The following is a 14,837-nucleotide window of genomic DNA, read 5'->3' as shown; positions in this document are numbered from 1 at the left end:
AATGGAACACAATATTAGTGTAACAATTCAATATTATTGAACTCCTACCACTACATTAACATGAAAAATGATAAAACAAATACGAACTTAAACCGAGAAAAGTATTATTTACCATTTTACAAGTTCTAAAATGTATGGTAGGTATTTACAACATAAAACATTTAAAAAAATAGGTTTAAACCTTTTTGCACTACTTAATTTGCAGGAATGTTAAACGGGCAGAGACATTTTTGGAGATTAAGTAGCCATTAAATTAATGTAATTAGCATAATATTATATTTACATAATATTGTATCACGCGTTTATGTCTAAATATATTATTATGACAATTGACCTTGTCTGCCGTGGAAAATGTAAAATTCCAGTAAAACATTCTAAAAATAAGATCGAATCACACACTTTAAAATAATTATTAGGCTACAAAGTAATTTAAAACTAATCATTAATGATTTATCTTTTTCCTTTGATAAAAAAGGAAAAAGGTAACTGACTGACTGGCTGACTAACCTATCATCGCACAGCTCAAACTATGGGACGGATTGAGCTGTTTGATAGATAATATGACGTAGACATCCGCTAAAAAGGGTTAAAAAAACTATGAGCGGAATATTTTGTGCAAAGGTCAAATTGAGGTCTACTAAAAAACTAGGTATATGTATCCTCTTAACTGTAGGTAACGTTTCTACTCCCTAGAGTCTAGGCCCTAGAGGCTTCACAAATAGTTGTTATTTTAATGTTTTTGAGAACAAAAATTATATCGTATTTTTTTCCATATTTGACCTAAAACAGACGTATTAGATCGAATTTCCGAGTCCAATAATTTCACTACGAATTGGTTGTGGCTTGAATCCTCCTAATTTATACTTAATATTATAAATGCGAAAGTGTGTCTGTCTGTCTGCTACGTTTTCACGGCCCAACCGCTAAACCGATTTTAATGAAATTTGACACAGACATGGGATACATCCCGGGGAAGGACATAGGCTACTTTTTATCCCGGAAAATCAAAGAGTTCCTACGGGATTTTAAAAGACAGAAATCCACGCGGGCGAAGCCGCGGGCATCCTCTAGTTCATAATAATCATTTTAGGCGGAACAGCTCTATAACACGGTACATAATATTACCGTGTCTATAATAAGAAAATGTCTGGCAGTCTGTCAGTCGCAGCTATTGTAATTTCGCTTAGTTACTAAACCGGTCGAGGAAAGATCGGATCTTCCGTAGTTTAGCGAATCGTGTAGGGTGACTATGAAAAAAAAAAAAGGTTTGAGACTTTTCCATGATATTGTTTACGTTATTTTAGAAAAAAATCCTAACATAAGTTAGGATTATAGATTCTTGTGACTCAAATATTTTTCATTATTTTAATTTTAATTAAAATAATAAACATAAGTTATGTACATTTCTAAAATTGGATAATAATAATAAAATAAATAAATAAATAAATAATAATAATGCATAATGCTTAAAAATGTATTCTGTTATACAAACGAAATAAAAATTTTATCATTATTGACCACCGTCTATTACAATTGCAAACATGGTAAACATGATGGTTTTTATATTACCTAAACACTAATCCTCTAATTGCGTCAGTAAACTTAAACAATAAGTAACTTATAATACATAATAGTCCATTATTTTCAAGTTTATACTACATTAAAATAATAAATAATTATTTAAAAATAAACAACGATTCTTAATAGTGTAATAAGAATTTGTTGTAGCGAACATCCAGACATACACACACACACACACGCCCACACAAACAAACACAAGTGCACACACACACACAGACACACATACACAGTCATCTATAATTTTAGCCTAGTTTGAATATTAGAAATTAATTAAGAAAACTTTAAACTTTGTACTCCTACCTTCTGCAATACAGGTATTTCCTAGTGCAGAAGGTAGGAATCTCAATCTTGCTATCTAACCCATGTATGTATAAGTATCAATAAATTATTTATTATTAATATTATTATTATTAATTAGATTCTTTATAGATGACATTTATTTACACTTGACTGTGACAATTTGACGGTTTAGCGGTAAGATATGAGGCATAGACGAAATGTGCTAAATCGAAATATAACTGTTTATAGTTATATATCTACACTACAGAACATTTATTGCTAAAAGTTATGACTCTACCTATATCTACGAGTATGTCCTCCATACTAAATGCTAATATTTAATGCCAAAGACTAGTGTGCCTGCCTGTCAGTATGCTAGCTTTCAACTGCCTACCTGTTTAACCGTTATTGACGAAAATTAGTACAGAAACAACTTGCATCCTATGGAAAACATAGACTTTTATCCCGAAAAACCAAAAAGTTCTCACGGGATTCTTAGAAAACCTAAATCCATGTAGACGAAGTCGCGGGCATCATGCTTACTAATTAATTGTCACGAAACTTTATCCATGAGGACCAAAAGTACATACTCAAGTCAATTTCTTTTTCTTAGCAGACCCCATAATTATTACCAAGAACCTAAATCATTATAAGCGTCTGAGCTCACAATGTTTAAATTAAGTCTGATAGATCAAAGGCGTTGCACGGTCAGCTTTGCGACGAGATAACGCGGCATTAAATGTCATACTACGCGCGACTTGACACTGATAACATAAATCAAGCACTAATTTAAGACCACACAGGTACAGAGTAAGGGTATGATATTACATACAGAGGTTTGACGAAGCTGTCTGGAACTGGAACCCAAACTGGGTAGTTAAGGTCGTAGCTCATTTACACGAGATCGATCCCACTCAACACACGCACGGCTCCGCCTCAAATCGAAGTCACCGCAAGATATCCACGCGCCAACAGCTATTAGAAAGCTTGCTATCCACACGATGACAGCTAATCCCCCGTCCACACACTGCGCGTGTGACATGGGAAGGAGTGAGGAACGGAGGCAGAGATGCAGTGTGGCTGCGTTACTCTCATGTTCTTCGTTAATGCCTATCGCTCACTATTTTGACGGTAAATATGTAATAGCGCGCACGCTGCCATAGTTTCGACGTCCATCGCGTTGCAAAGGCAAGCGACCTAGTGCGGCGGCGTCGCGATGAATTGCGCGAGTAGAGCAGTGTGTGGACGGGGGGACAGTACAGCGTCTCCCTACTGCGCACGTTACAACTTGCTCGAGTGGCCCGCACGCTGTAGACACGTGGGCCGTTTGCTTGAAGCGCGTGGTAAGCGAGACGTCAACGATCGAGTGGAATTGCGGAAAGCTCGCTTATTGCGCGTTGTTTGCATTGTCACTGTAAAATGTGAGTATAGAGTACCTACGACTTTAAGCCCTTATTTGAATATTTATTCTTTTACCGTGCGGAAGCCGTGTCGTGTAAGTGAGCTACAACCTTTGGGATTCCTTGTTGAAAGGTCGTCGAGGTCATCATTTACCACTAGGTATCGGACTACTGTCTCTTTTTAAACTGTGACACAGGTCTTTAGCCGCTTAGCAACCGACTATCTTTACGGATTTTTTGTTTTGCATAATATGATCCAGGTACACCTTCCGATATAAGATGGACTTCAAAAATTTTATACACAAAGGAATTTAAACCTTACTTGGATGTGCCATAGGGTGGTGGTAGAACCTATCTCTACGTACGTCATATTCCTCATTGCTAAAGGTTGTGAAATCTTAACATTAATCTCATAAAGGTAGGGTTTTCATGGAATAGTAATGGATAAAAGAATTTGCATTCTGATGAGATGTAACAAATTATGTTTGCATTAATGCAATGTAAAAAAATCTTTCCACCGTCTTCGGACATTTCTGTCCTAGGGATTAAAAAACTTTTATTTATATTATTTTTAATTTTCAAATTGTCTCTAATCTGATCTGGTGGGAAGCCATGACTTGTTACCACTGTAACGGTAAAGATATACCATCAAGCGATTTAACTTTCTTAAAAGATAATGCAGAAGTTAAAAACTGGTCAGGGGTATGGGTGATAGGGGTGTGATAAAAACTGTCATCTCCTTCCAGGTTAGTCCATTTCAATCTTAGACTGCATCACCACTTACCACCAAGTGAGAAAAAACACGATTGTGATTGCAAAAAGTATGTTAAGTTAGATGTAATTAATTATAATATACAATAGAATCTAATCAGTGTAAGTTGTGATAACTAGAAGACTAATTACTTTAATACGTTATAATTTCTTTGCTATCGCGAATGTCACAAACTCGACAATTTATCAAAATTATTGATTATTGTCTTTTTTTGGAAGATCAACCTCGAAAAGATCTATTGAATATAGTACAGAATGATATTATTATTACTTAATTTACTGTAGGTAATAGGTATAATATATTTTACCTTACAATTAAAATAAGATTGTATTACTAAGATAATTTGCATACGGATTAAAAGCTAAAAAAACGCATATACTTAATGAGAATAAATAACATTAGAAGATGACAAAAATACTGAAACGCATCATAAGCACTCTTAAGGTTCAAAATAATTATCCAAAGAATATTAATTATTGAGTTTATAACAGCTGTCATTATCCTAAAACACGCAAACGAAAACTGCGATTTACTGACACTGCACTTTTAAAAAAAAGGTGAAAAGAATGGTAACCCTACACTCGAAACCCGCCAAGTTCACACGCACGTACATTGACCGGATTTTTTTTAAACCGGTCCACTGGTGCTCGACTTCGCCACTGAATTCCATTTAGCCTATCAGACGCCGCTTTGTATATTTATCATTATCACCGATTGAGTTGTACACCTGATATTAAGGCAAAGATCGCGAACTTTAACGACAGTCAGCTCACAGCCGTCGCACGAGTTATACTTGTCAAACGTAAATGTCAAATGTTCCAGCGCAAAATCCGCGAAAGATGTAATTGCATTCCGTGTTTAGACTTTAGAACCACAGAATATAGACTGCATGGGTTAAAAGAACTGACCAGTGTACATTTGTAAATATTTTTTTAAAGTGTTTTTGTTTAGTGTAAATAATTTAATTTTAAATCTATAAAATCCTGTGATATTAGTATTTAAGTAAGAGCGCCGGAGGGATTAAAACCGCAAGTAAGTATTGCATGCTGGATGTTTTATGCTTCTTTCTTAATTTATAAGGGAATGCTCAGGTAGAATGAGCGACAAAGGCAATGGCCTGAGCGTTTATAAGTTCAACAAAAGCTCAAATGAGAAGTTGCGGACATTTCTTCTTACGAAAATATATTTATATGCGTGCGCGCTTTTATTATTTAAAAAGTTATCTTTTGTTTAAATAAACTTTTATTAGTGCTTTTGAATTAAAAAATAATCTACCACTAGTTAGTTACCCTTTCTACCGAGAAGAACCATCAAGAAATTCTATGGTGAATAGTGTGAAAACTTACCACTTTGATTATAATTTTTGGAATATATGATAGTCATTTAAATATTTTTAAAAGTAATAATAAATGATAATAATTTCCATGACGTCAATTAGTGCATATTACCATAGGCATACTTTTCTTAGCATGCAAATTTTAAAAGCGTTAAATTTCTGAGATGTGGCTATAAATTTTTGCATGCATAATTTGAAGCACTAAAATAGATACCTACTCTTCTCTTTAAGGTATATTTCCGTATTTTTAAATAGATTTACATAGAATAACTTGGCGGATAAAAACTAGGTCACTATCACATTTATCCCAGAATTAGTCCCGATATGAAATGGGAATATGGTGTCCCTATTTAACTTTAATTCAAGAAAAAAATACAAATAATTATATTTCTGTTCTTTTAATAAATAAATTTAGGTATTTTTATAAATAGTTAATAGAGAATTCCTTGGATTCGAGTTCTCAACCCTTAAAATTCCAATGAATTTCCTTGAAGTTCCAAACCAAACAGGTCTGGAACTTCTGGAAGAATAATAAAAATCTAAATTTTGATGAAAATCTTTAAGAACGTAACCGTTCTACATAGCCAAGAAAAAACATTTTACAATACTTAATAATAAATTTTATTTGACTGACATCACAAAAAAGTGCATTAAAGTACGTCTAATATTTTTTTAGAATTATCGTAGGTAAGGTTTTTTTAGATCCTCTACCCCGAATCCAAACATGATTGGAAACAATTTTTACGATTGATAAAACGATAGAATAATAATTACAGCTAAACGCTTCTTCGAAAATCTTGTTTTTAATTATCCTCATTCAGAAACTTCGAGTCAAGAATTTCTTATTTTTTTAATAATAGATGAGATACCTATCTACCTAATTTTATTATTTAAGTGTTTTTAAGAATATTATTGATAAATTACCTACTTAATGATACATATAAAACTTTACAGTTTTATTAATCAATAGCATTATTGCTAGTTACCTACTTGTTTTTAATGTCTACACCAAAGTGAATAAATATCTCTATCTGATTTACTATAGGCTCTATAATGGTGCAATATCCCAGTGTCGCTAGACGTTACTTATTTTTTGAGAAACGAAATGTTGTATGTAATAGAGTAGTGTTAGTTTGAAGAACTTTCAGGCATGAGTATCCCTGAATCGTTAATCCAAGTGATATTTAATACTCCGAACTCCGATCAATAAGAGGTGGCGTGCCCGGAAAAGTGCGTTTGTTCGTTTGTCTGTTGAAAATCAAAGAGTTGTTACGGGAATTTCAAAAACTAAATCCACGCGAACCAAGTCGCGGACATCAGCTAGTATTTTATAAATTGAAACTTCCCGATAAAATTCCTAGCAAATCTATTTGATAAAATTCCTAACAAACCGTTAGTAGGTACAAAATAATTACCAAATATTCCACAAGATAATCTAATCAAGGGATTAAAAGTGACAATGAAATAATTAATTCATAGTTTTTATTGAGTTGTAAACAGATTTTATACCCTAATCATTTGTAGTTATCTATTACCGGTATTAAACCGTAAGGCTAAATTACGACGTTAAACGGTATATTTACCACTAGGTATCTATATTTTATAAATACGATACTTAGGAAATGTTAAGAATGTATTCTTCCTCGTTTTCGAAGCGTGCTCCATACAAACGGAATTTGAATATAGTCTTGAAAACTGTACCAAAATTGAGTCCAAAGTTCATGATTTCGATAACTCAACACAAACTTCACAACAAACTTGAACTCACGTTCCTAGAAAAATGGGCTAAAAATGTGCTAAAATTGAGTCCAAAGTTCGTGATTTCGATAACACAAACCTCACAACAAACTAAGGACTAACTCATTTTCCAAGCAAAACGGGTTAAAACTGTGCTAAAATTGAATCCATTTTGAATTGAACAATTACAGTAACAGCTTTCGTTTTGTTTTTGTCATCGACCTTTAATTATTAATTAATTAATTATTTATTTAATTTGTATTTAATTTGTAATTGTACTTTAAATATTAAATTAATTTGTAGATCGATGGTTTTGCTCCTGCTGTAAATTTTTATTTCATGCACAGCTCCTCAATTGGAGTGGTGGTATTAATCATTCAACATACCTATGATTTTGTATTGTAATTGTCATGATATGTATTGAGTAACACCTTTAATTAATTAATGTATTGAGTATAACCTTTGTAATAAAATATAATATTGACATAGAGTTACATAGACAAACAAAGAAAATAGACTGTCTCTAAGCTATGATTAGTTTATTTTTAGATAAGCGAAAACCTTACATCACATGCAATTGTGAGTACGTAAGTATTGCGACGAAATAAAGCGGCTGACGGGAAGTGGCTTGATGGAAGACTGAGGACCGGGTGTGGTGGCGCTCTTTAGGGAAGGCCTATGTCCAACAGTGGAGGTCCACAGGCTGATGATGATGATGATGATGACGATTCAATGTTATTATAACAATACCTAGCTATGTTAAAGCCCAGAAATTACAATGAGTAGAATCATTACAAGTGTAAAACCCCCGATAAGTGAAGGTTACAGTAATAATTAGAAAAGAGCTGATAACTTTCAAACGGCTGAACCGATTTTCGAGGATTATAGCTAAGAACACTCTCGATCACACCACCTTTCAACCAAAATAAAAACTAAATTAAAATCGGTTCATTAGTTCAGGAGCTACGACAGATACACGAATACACACGTCAAACTTATAACACCCCTCTTTTTGGGTCGGGGGTTAAAAAGAGCGTGAGATTGTCATCGAGCAGATGTATGAAACACCAGTATACATATTGTAAAACCTGGTCAAGTGCGAGTCGGACTAGCACCCGAAGGATTCCGCAATATATAGTAGAGCTACAAGATAAACACTTTACTCAGTACTTTAAAAATTTTAAATTGGCATAGCGGCCATTTTTAAATTCGCTGTCTTAGTTTTTAGGGTTCCGTATGCAAAGGGTGCCAACTGGACCCTATTACTAAGACTCCACTGACAGTTCGTCCGTCTGTCTGTACCACTGGCCACTGCGTCATAGGTCATTGAACCTCTACCAGCAAGGTCAAATCAGCAACTAAATATTTTGATCAATATTTAGAATAACAATGAACTGTTTTAAAAGAAGTAGGTATCCTTCCTTGATCGTGGTTTGAAAACTAATGTGTATGCCTTCACCACGTCATAGAATAAACCTCTCGCTATCGAGCATTATATAGACGGCATGATTGGTAGTAAAACAAGTTGGAGCGTCTTCCTTCTGTGAGAGTGTGGCCAGGAACATTAGATCTTGTCCCCCCGTCACCATTTTACCACCGAACCGCAAGACGTCGGGCGAGTTTCCATCCTTATGTCGTCGATATTCCATCTACACGCACGAAACGTTTTGCGTCATCATTCCTCATACGCATGGCTAAGGTTTGGAATTCTTTTCCGCGATCTGTGTTTCCTACCAATTACAATCCAGGTATCTTTAAAACAAGGGTGAATAAGCATCTTTTAGGTATAATTATCATAATCGTCTTCTCGTAGGGTGATAACGGGAGCTGACCTTCCCTAATAGGTAGAGACTAGAGGTTAAAATTTTCACAGTGTCTATTTCTACTGCCGCTATAATGAAAAATAACAAAAAACTAGACAGCGAAGTGGATTTAGGTGTTAGTTTTTCAAGAATCTAGTAGTATTTCTGATTTTCCGGTAGAAAAAATAGCTTATCCCAGCCAGCCCAGGGATGCAAGTTATCCTTGGGCTGGGGAATTTCTTCAAAATCAGTTCAATGGATGGGCCATAAAAACTAGCACACATACAGAAACACTTTCGCATTATACCTTTAGGACTACAAAAAAATATAAGTTTGGATGATAGCGTATGCCAACTACAAGTTCCAAGCGTGCTCTCCCAGTTGTAATGTATTGAATTTATTATTTACCTAAAAAGAAAAACACACCAGATTCAATTAATCATTGAGGAGATACAAGACATGGACAATACCTGTTATAAGAAAGGTTATGGACCCCGCACCGGGTGTATTATGCGTTAAATCCCAAAAAAGAGGAATGAAAAATGGTAACTCAGCTTAAGTAAAATCTCTTAACTAAAAACTGGAAATCTGGAAAAAACTGGATCGTTAGGTAATTTTAGTCGATTTCAAAACTGACACTCGAATGAAATGGAAAAGCTGACTGACTGACTGACTGATTTATCAACGCACAGCTCATACTACTGGACGGATCGGCCTTTTGGCATGAAGATGGCCATTATGATGTAGGCATCCGCTAAGAAAGGATTTTTGAAATTTCAACCCCTAAAGGGGTAAAATAGGGGTTTGAAATTTGTGTACCTAGGCCAAGCGGAGCATAAGCTAGTGAAAATATGATAAGTCAAGACTTTACCACCGGTTCGGAATGAAAATTCTACTGAGAAGAGCCAGCGAGAAAATCAGTAGTTTAAAAAAACCAATATATTACAATATGTAATCAAATGTGCAATACATAAGCCATGTAACTGTCAACGCGAAATTGTAAATACCGTTAGATTTTTAACCCCCGATCCAAAAAGAGGGGTGTTATAAGTTTGAAGTGTGTGTGTGTGTGTATCTGTGTATCTGTGTATCTGTCTGTGGCATCGTAGCGCCTAAACGAGTGAACCGATTTTAATTTAGTTTTTTTGTTTGAAAGGTGGATTGATCGAGAGTGTTCTTAGCTATAATCCAAGAAAATCGGTTCAGCCGTTTGAAAGTTATCAGCTCTTTTCTAGTTACTGCAACCTTCACTTGTTGGGGTGGGGGTGTTATAAATTTTTAATTTACACTTGTAATCTAACAGAATCAATCTCGTGGGATTGTAAACTGTCAAAATATTGTGAACCTTTTCATTGTAAGATCTACTATACTATAATACATACAGAGCATTACAGATTTTTTAACATGTGTTCTTAAATAATTAAAGACTTCAAAATTACGAACACAGTAATTAGTTGTTAATTAGAACCTTGCACTAATAAGAGATTCTTGTTTAGATGCTTTTTTTTTACGATACGGAAATAAATTTTCAAGGGTATACAATTTGCACTTTTCAGTTTGTTGCAAGGTAAAGCAACATGTCTGTATGCAGATAAGCAAGTTACTGACATAGTTTCAAATCTGACATCGTAAAAAGTGCCCAACAGGTACTCGACTTCACTTCAGTTCTTACCTACATGTCATCACTATTATACTTTGTTAGTAATATAAATAAACTAGTTTATGTCCGCGATTTCGTGCCACGTGCGACTACACTAATTTCAAACCCCTTCAGGGGTTAAATTTTCGAAAATCCTTACATCATAATGGCCATCTGCATGCCAAGTTTAAGCCCGATCCATCCAGTAGTATGAGCTGTGGGTTGGTAAATCAGACAGTCAGTCAGTTATAGTTAGTTAGTTAGTCAGTTAGCTTTTCCTTCCTTTTAAATTACCTTAGATATCAGACTCAGATTTTTGCCTAAGTTATTTTTCTTTATCTCTCCCGGTGGCTACAGCTGCGGTTACCCAATGCAGCCTATTTTATCTCTTATGGCATCAAGAATGCTGATGTGGCTGTTACGAAGGCGCTATCGGCGCTCTTCATTAATTCCGTATCCATCCATCTTTTCATTAATTTCATATCCATACTACGACTACATAATGTTAGACTTAAAATATGAAAGTCTGTCTGCCTGTCTGTCTGCTTGCTTTTTACGGTGTATCCGTTTAACTGATTTTAACGAAATTTGGGAACAGGGATAGCTTGCATCCCGGGGATGGACATAAGCTATTTTTGTCCCAGAATATCAAAGAGTCCTCACGCGATTTTTAAAAACCTAAATCCACGCGGATGAAGTAGTATCATCTCGTAAGATATATTATTCAAATGCATTTTAAATTTTAACCAACGTTATATCATGTTTATATCGATCAACGCAATTTAAAGATACAAAGAATTTCTGACGTCAATGGTTTGTTTTTTTTTTCATTCAGCATTTTTCACGGTGCAAATAAATTTAATAATTATGTAGAAGGTGCCTTGGTGGATTAATTTGCTGCATAATATTATATTATTATCAATAACCGGCACACGCCTGGTTTTTATATTATGACTAAATGGTATCCGCGACCTCGTCCGCGAGGATTTAGTTTTTGGAAATCCCGTCGGAACTCTTTGATTTTCCGGGATAAAAAGTTGCTCATGTCAATTTCCAGGATGCAAGATACCTCTGTACCAAACACATAAATCGGTTAAACGGATGGCCTTTAAGAATCCCGTGGGAACTCTTTGATTTTCCGGGATAAAAAGTAGCCTATCCTTCCCCGGGATGTAAGCTAACACTGCACCAAACTTCGTCACAATCGGTTATACTGTTGGGGGGCCCAATAGCTAGCAGACAGACAGACACACTTTTGCATTTATAATATTAGTATGGACTATGGATGTTGCGTAGAAACCGACTGTGCGGTTTAATTATACAACAACTACAACAAAGGTTCAGGCCATAGTCTCCCACGCTGGCCAAGTGCGGATTAGAAAGTAATAGACAAGAAATATTTTTTTAACCCCCCACCGAAAAAGAGGGGTGTTATAAGTTTGACCTGTGTATCTGTGTATCTGTCTGTTGCATCGTAGCTCCTAAACTAATGAACCGAATTTAATTTAGTTTTTTTTTGTTTCAAAGGTGGCTTGATCGAGAGTGTTCTTAGTCATATCCGTAAACTATCAAAAAATTGAGTTCTGCTGCTTATGCTATACGAAAAATTAGACAGCTGACTGATGTGTCCACAGCTAAAATTGTTTATTTTAGTTACTTCCATAGTCTAATGGCATATTATGGTATCTTGTTGTGGGGCCGAGCTGCCGATATTAAAACCATATTCCTATTACAAAAACGAGCAGTTCGCGCCATTTACAACTTAGGTCCACGTGAATCGCTAAGAGAAATATTTAAAGAGAGCAATATATTGACAGTAGCGAGTCAATATATATATGAAAATATTATGTATGTTCGTAAAAATATAGGAAATCTTAGAACTAATTATGAACGGCATAATATTAACACACGATATAAATATAAATTGGAAACCCAGAGGTTTCGACTTAAAAAAATTAAGCGAGTCGTTTTTGGGCAGCGGTGTTCGCTATTACAATCAAATTCCGTTCGAAGTTCAAAGTTTACCAGAAGGGAGGTTTAAACGGTACTTTAAAAAAAACCTGTGCAATAAAGGTTATTACAATTTAAACGATTATATATCGGATAAGGACGCTTGGACAGCTCCTCTAACACAATGAAGTACCTAATGTTACATCTCATCATTATCTATCTATACGTATATAATAAAATTGTAGAAAAGTGGTGTCTGTACAATGGAAATATATAAAAAAAAAAAAAGTAGCAGGGGTTGTTATTATATCGATGCCGAACCCGAAATTGTAATTTTTTTTTTGTCTGTCTGTTTGTCTGTGGGTTTGTGCACGCTAATATCAGAAACGGCTTATTCGATTTAGATACAGTTTTCACTAATATATTGTAGTAAGCTTCACTTAACATTTAGTGTTTATTTCATGTCAATCGGTTCATAAATAAAAAAGTTATGTCAATTTAAAGAATCACGGCGAACATTTTTAACGTACATGCTGCCCGAAAAGTCACTATTCCACGCGAACGAAGTCGGGGGCACAGCTAGTTGATAATAATATTGTTAATTATATGTATTGTTAATTTTATAGCTATTGACATTGTATTCGTACTGAAATTTATTTACCTAGCTTAAAATTGTACAATCAATTTATATTTTATGTTTTTTGATTGAATTATTTTATTTATGACGTTCAAAAAGTGTACAATTTGTACCTACTTTGAATAAAACATTTGAATTTGAAAACCCTTATAGGGTTCCGTGTTTCCTTTTTAGGTACGGAATCCTAAAAAGGTATAGGCAAATAAGCTGCCACAACCTATATGTCCCTATTAGGTTAGTGTGCTTTGGTGACTGTGCCTTCATTTAGAATTTAGGCACGCTTTGGGAATTTAGGATTTCTAAATTGTCACTGGTCTAGTCTGGTGGGATTCTTTGGCCGTCGCCAATTACTTTGGCGAGGGCCAAATCTAACCGCACCAATGCTAAGAGTATAATAAAACTGCCATATCCTTTCCAATTTAAACTGCATCATTACTTGACAAAAAAATGACAAAAAGCTTGGATTTGACTCGCTCCAGCAATACACGGCGCTGCAATTGCTTGTATACAGTATGGCATATTATTGTAAATAGTACATTTGAAAAGAGCAACCGCCGAGTTTCTTGCTGGTTCTTCTCGGGAGGAACAGCATTCCGAACCAGTGGTAGATTATTTTGACGATTCAAAAGCACTTCTAAAAGTTTAATTGAATAAAAATAATTTGAATTTGAATTTGAACTTGAAATCGTAGTTAAGGACTAACTTCTAATAGAATTTAAAAAAAAACAACCGATCCCTATGCCAATAGGTATTACCCTCTTACGAAAACCTAATCAAGGTTTTCGTAAATTCCTTTTTTAACCGATGCTTATATACTTACTACTTTCTATATGTATTAGTAACCTATCTGCCTTTCAAGTTTGTGGGCTTTTTTTTCTTAATTACATAGTGAGTGAGTTTCGCTTTTAATTTATTATTGGAATTAATTGTCCACATTTTAATTGATTAACAATTGCATCCTGAAGATTAGGACACATCGATGATTAGGACACAATAGGAAAGTCATCGAAATTTCACAACAGCTATTGTGCTAATTCAGGGCTTCTTTACAAAGAAAGTATGAATGAGTATGAATTTTACAAAGATAATAATGTTGAAACGATCTTATCTGTTAGTGAAGTTCCATCATAATTATAACTAGCAGTGACCGCGACTTCGTTCGCGTGGAATAGTGACCGCGCTTTATATAGCCACGGACGCTCAGGCGCGAGGCGTGTAGTACGTACTCTGTACGTTAAAAATGTTCGCTGTGATTCTTTAAATTGACATAACTTTTTTATTTATGAACCGACTAGCTGATACCCACGACTTTGTTCGCGTGGATGTAGGTTTTTTAAAATTCCCGTGGGAACTCTTTGATTTTCCGGGATAAAAAGTAGCCTATGTGCTAATCCAGGGTATAATCTATCTCCGTTCTCAGCCCAATCCGTCCAGTAGTTTTTGCGTGAAGGAGTAACAAACATACACACACACACACACACACACACACACACACATACAAACTTTCTCCTTTATAATATTAAGTGTGATGTGATTGACATGAAATAAACACTAAATGTTAAGTGAAGCTTACTACAATATATTAGTGAAAAACCGTATCTAAATCGAATAAACCGTTTCTGATATTAGCGTGCACAAACACACAGACAAACAGACAAACAGTCAAAAAAATAAATTAATTACAATTTCGGGTTCGGCATCGAT

At 34.8% G+C, this 14,837-nt stretch overlaps 1 protein-coding gene across 1 annotated transcript in view; it reads left to right on the top strand.

Annotated features, from left to right (window-relative positions):
• Positions 1-4,778: 4,778 nt before the first annotated feature.
• LOC123877401 (solute carrier family 41 member 1-like) overlaps positions 4,779-14,837 on the top strand; it is a 55,274-nt gene continuing 45,215 nt past the window's right edge. The window contains exon 1 of the mRNA XM_045924162.1: positions 4,779-5,064. The gene's annotated coding sequence lies outside the window, so the exon portion shown is untranslated. The remainder of the gene's footprint in view (positions 5,065-14,837) is intronic.

The sequence above is a fragment of the Maniola jurtina genome, chromosome 23 (assembly GCF_905333055.1).
Source record: "Maniola jurtina chromosome 23, ilManJurt1.1, whole genome shotgun sequence".
NCBI classification, from domain to species: Eukaryota; Metazoa; Arthropoda; class Insecta; order Lepidoptera; family Nymphalidae; genus Maniola; species Maniola jurtina.
This window is presented reverse-complemented; position numbering and strand designations above follow the sequence as displayed.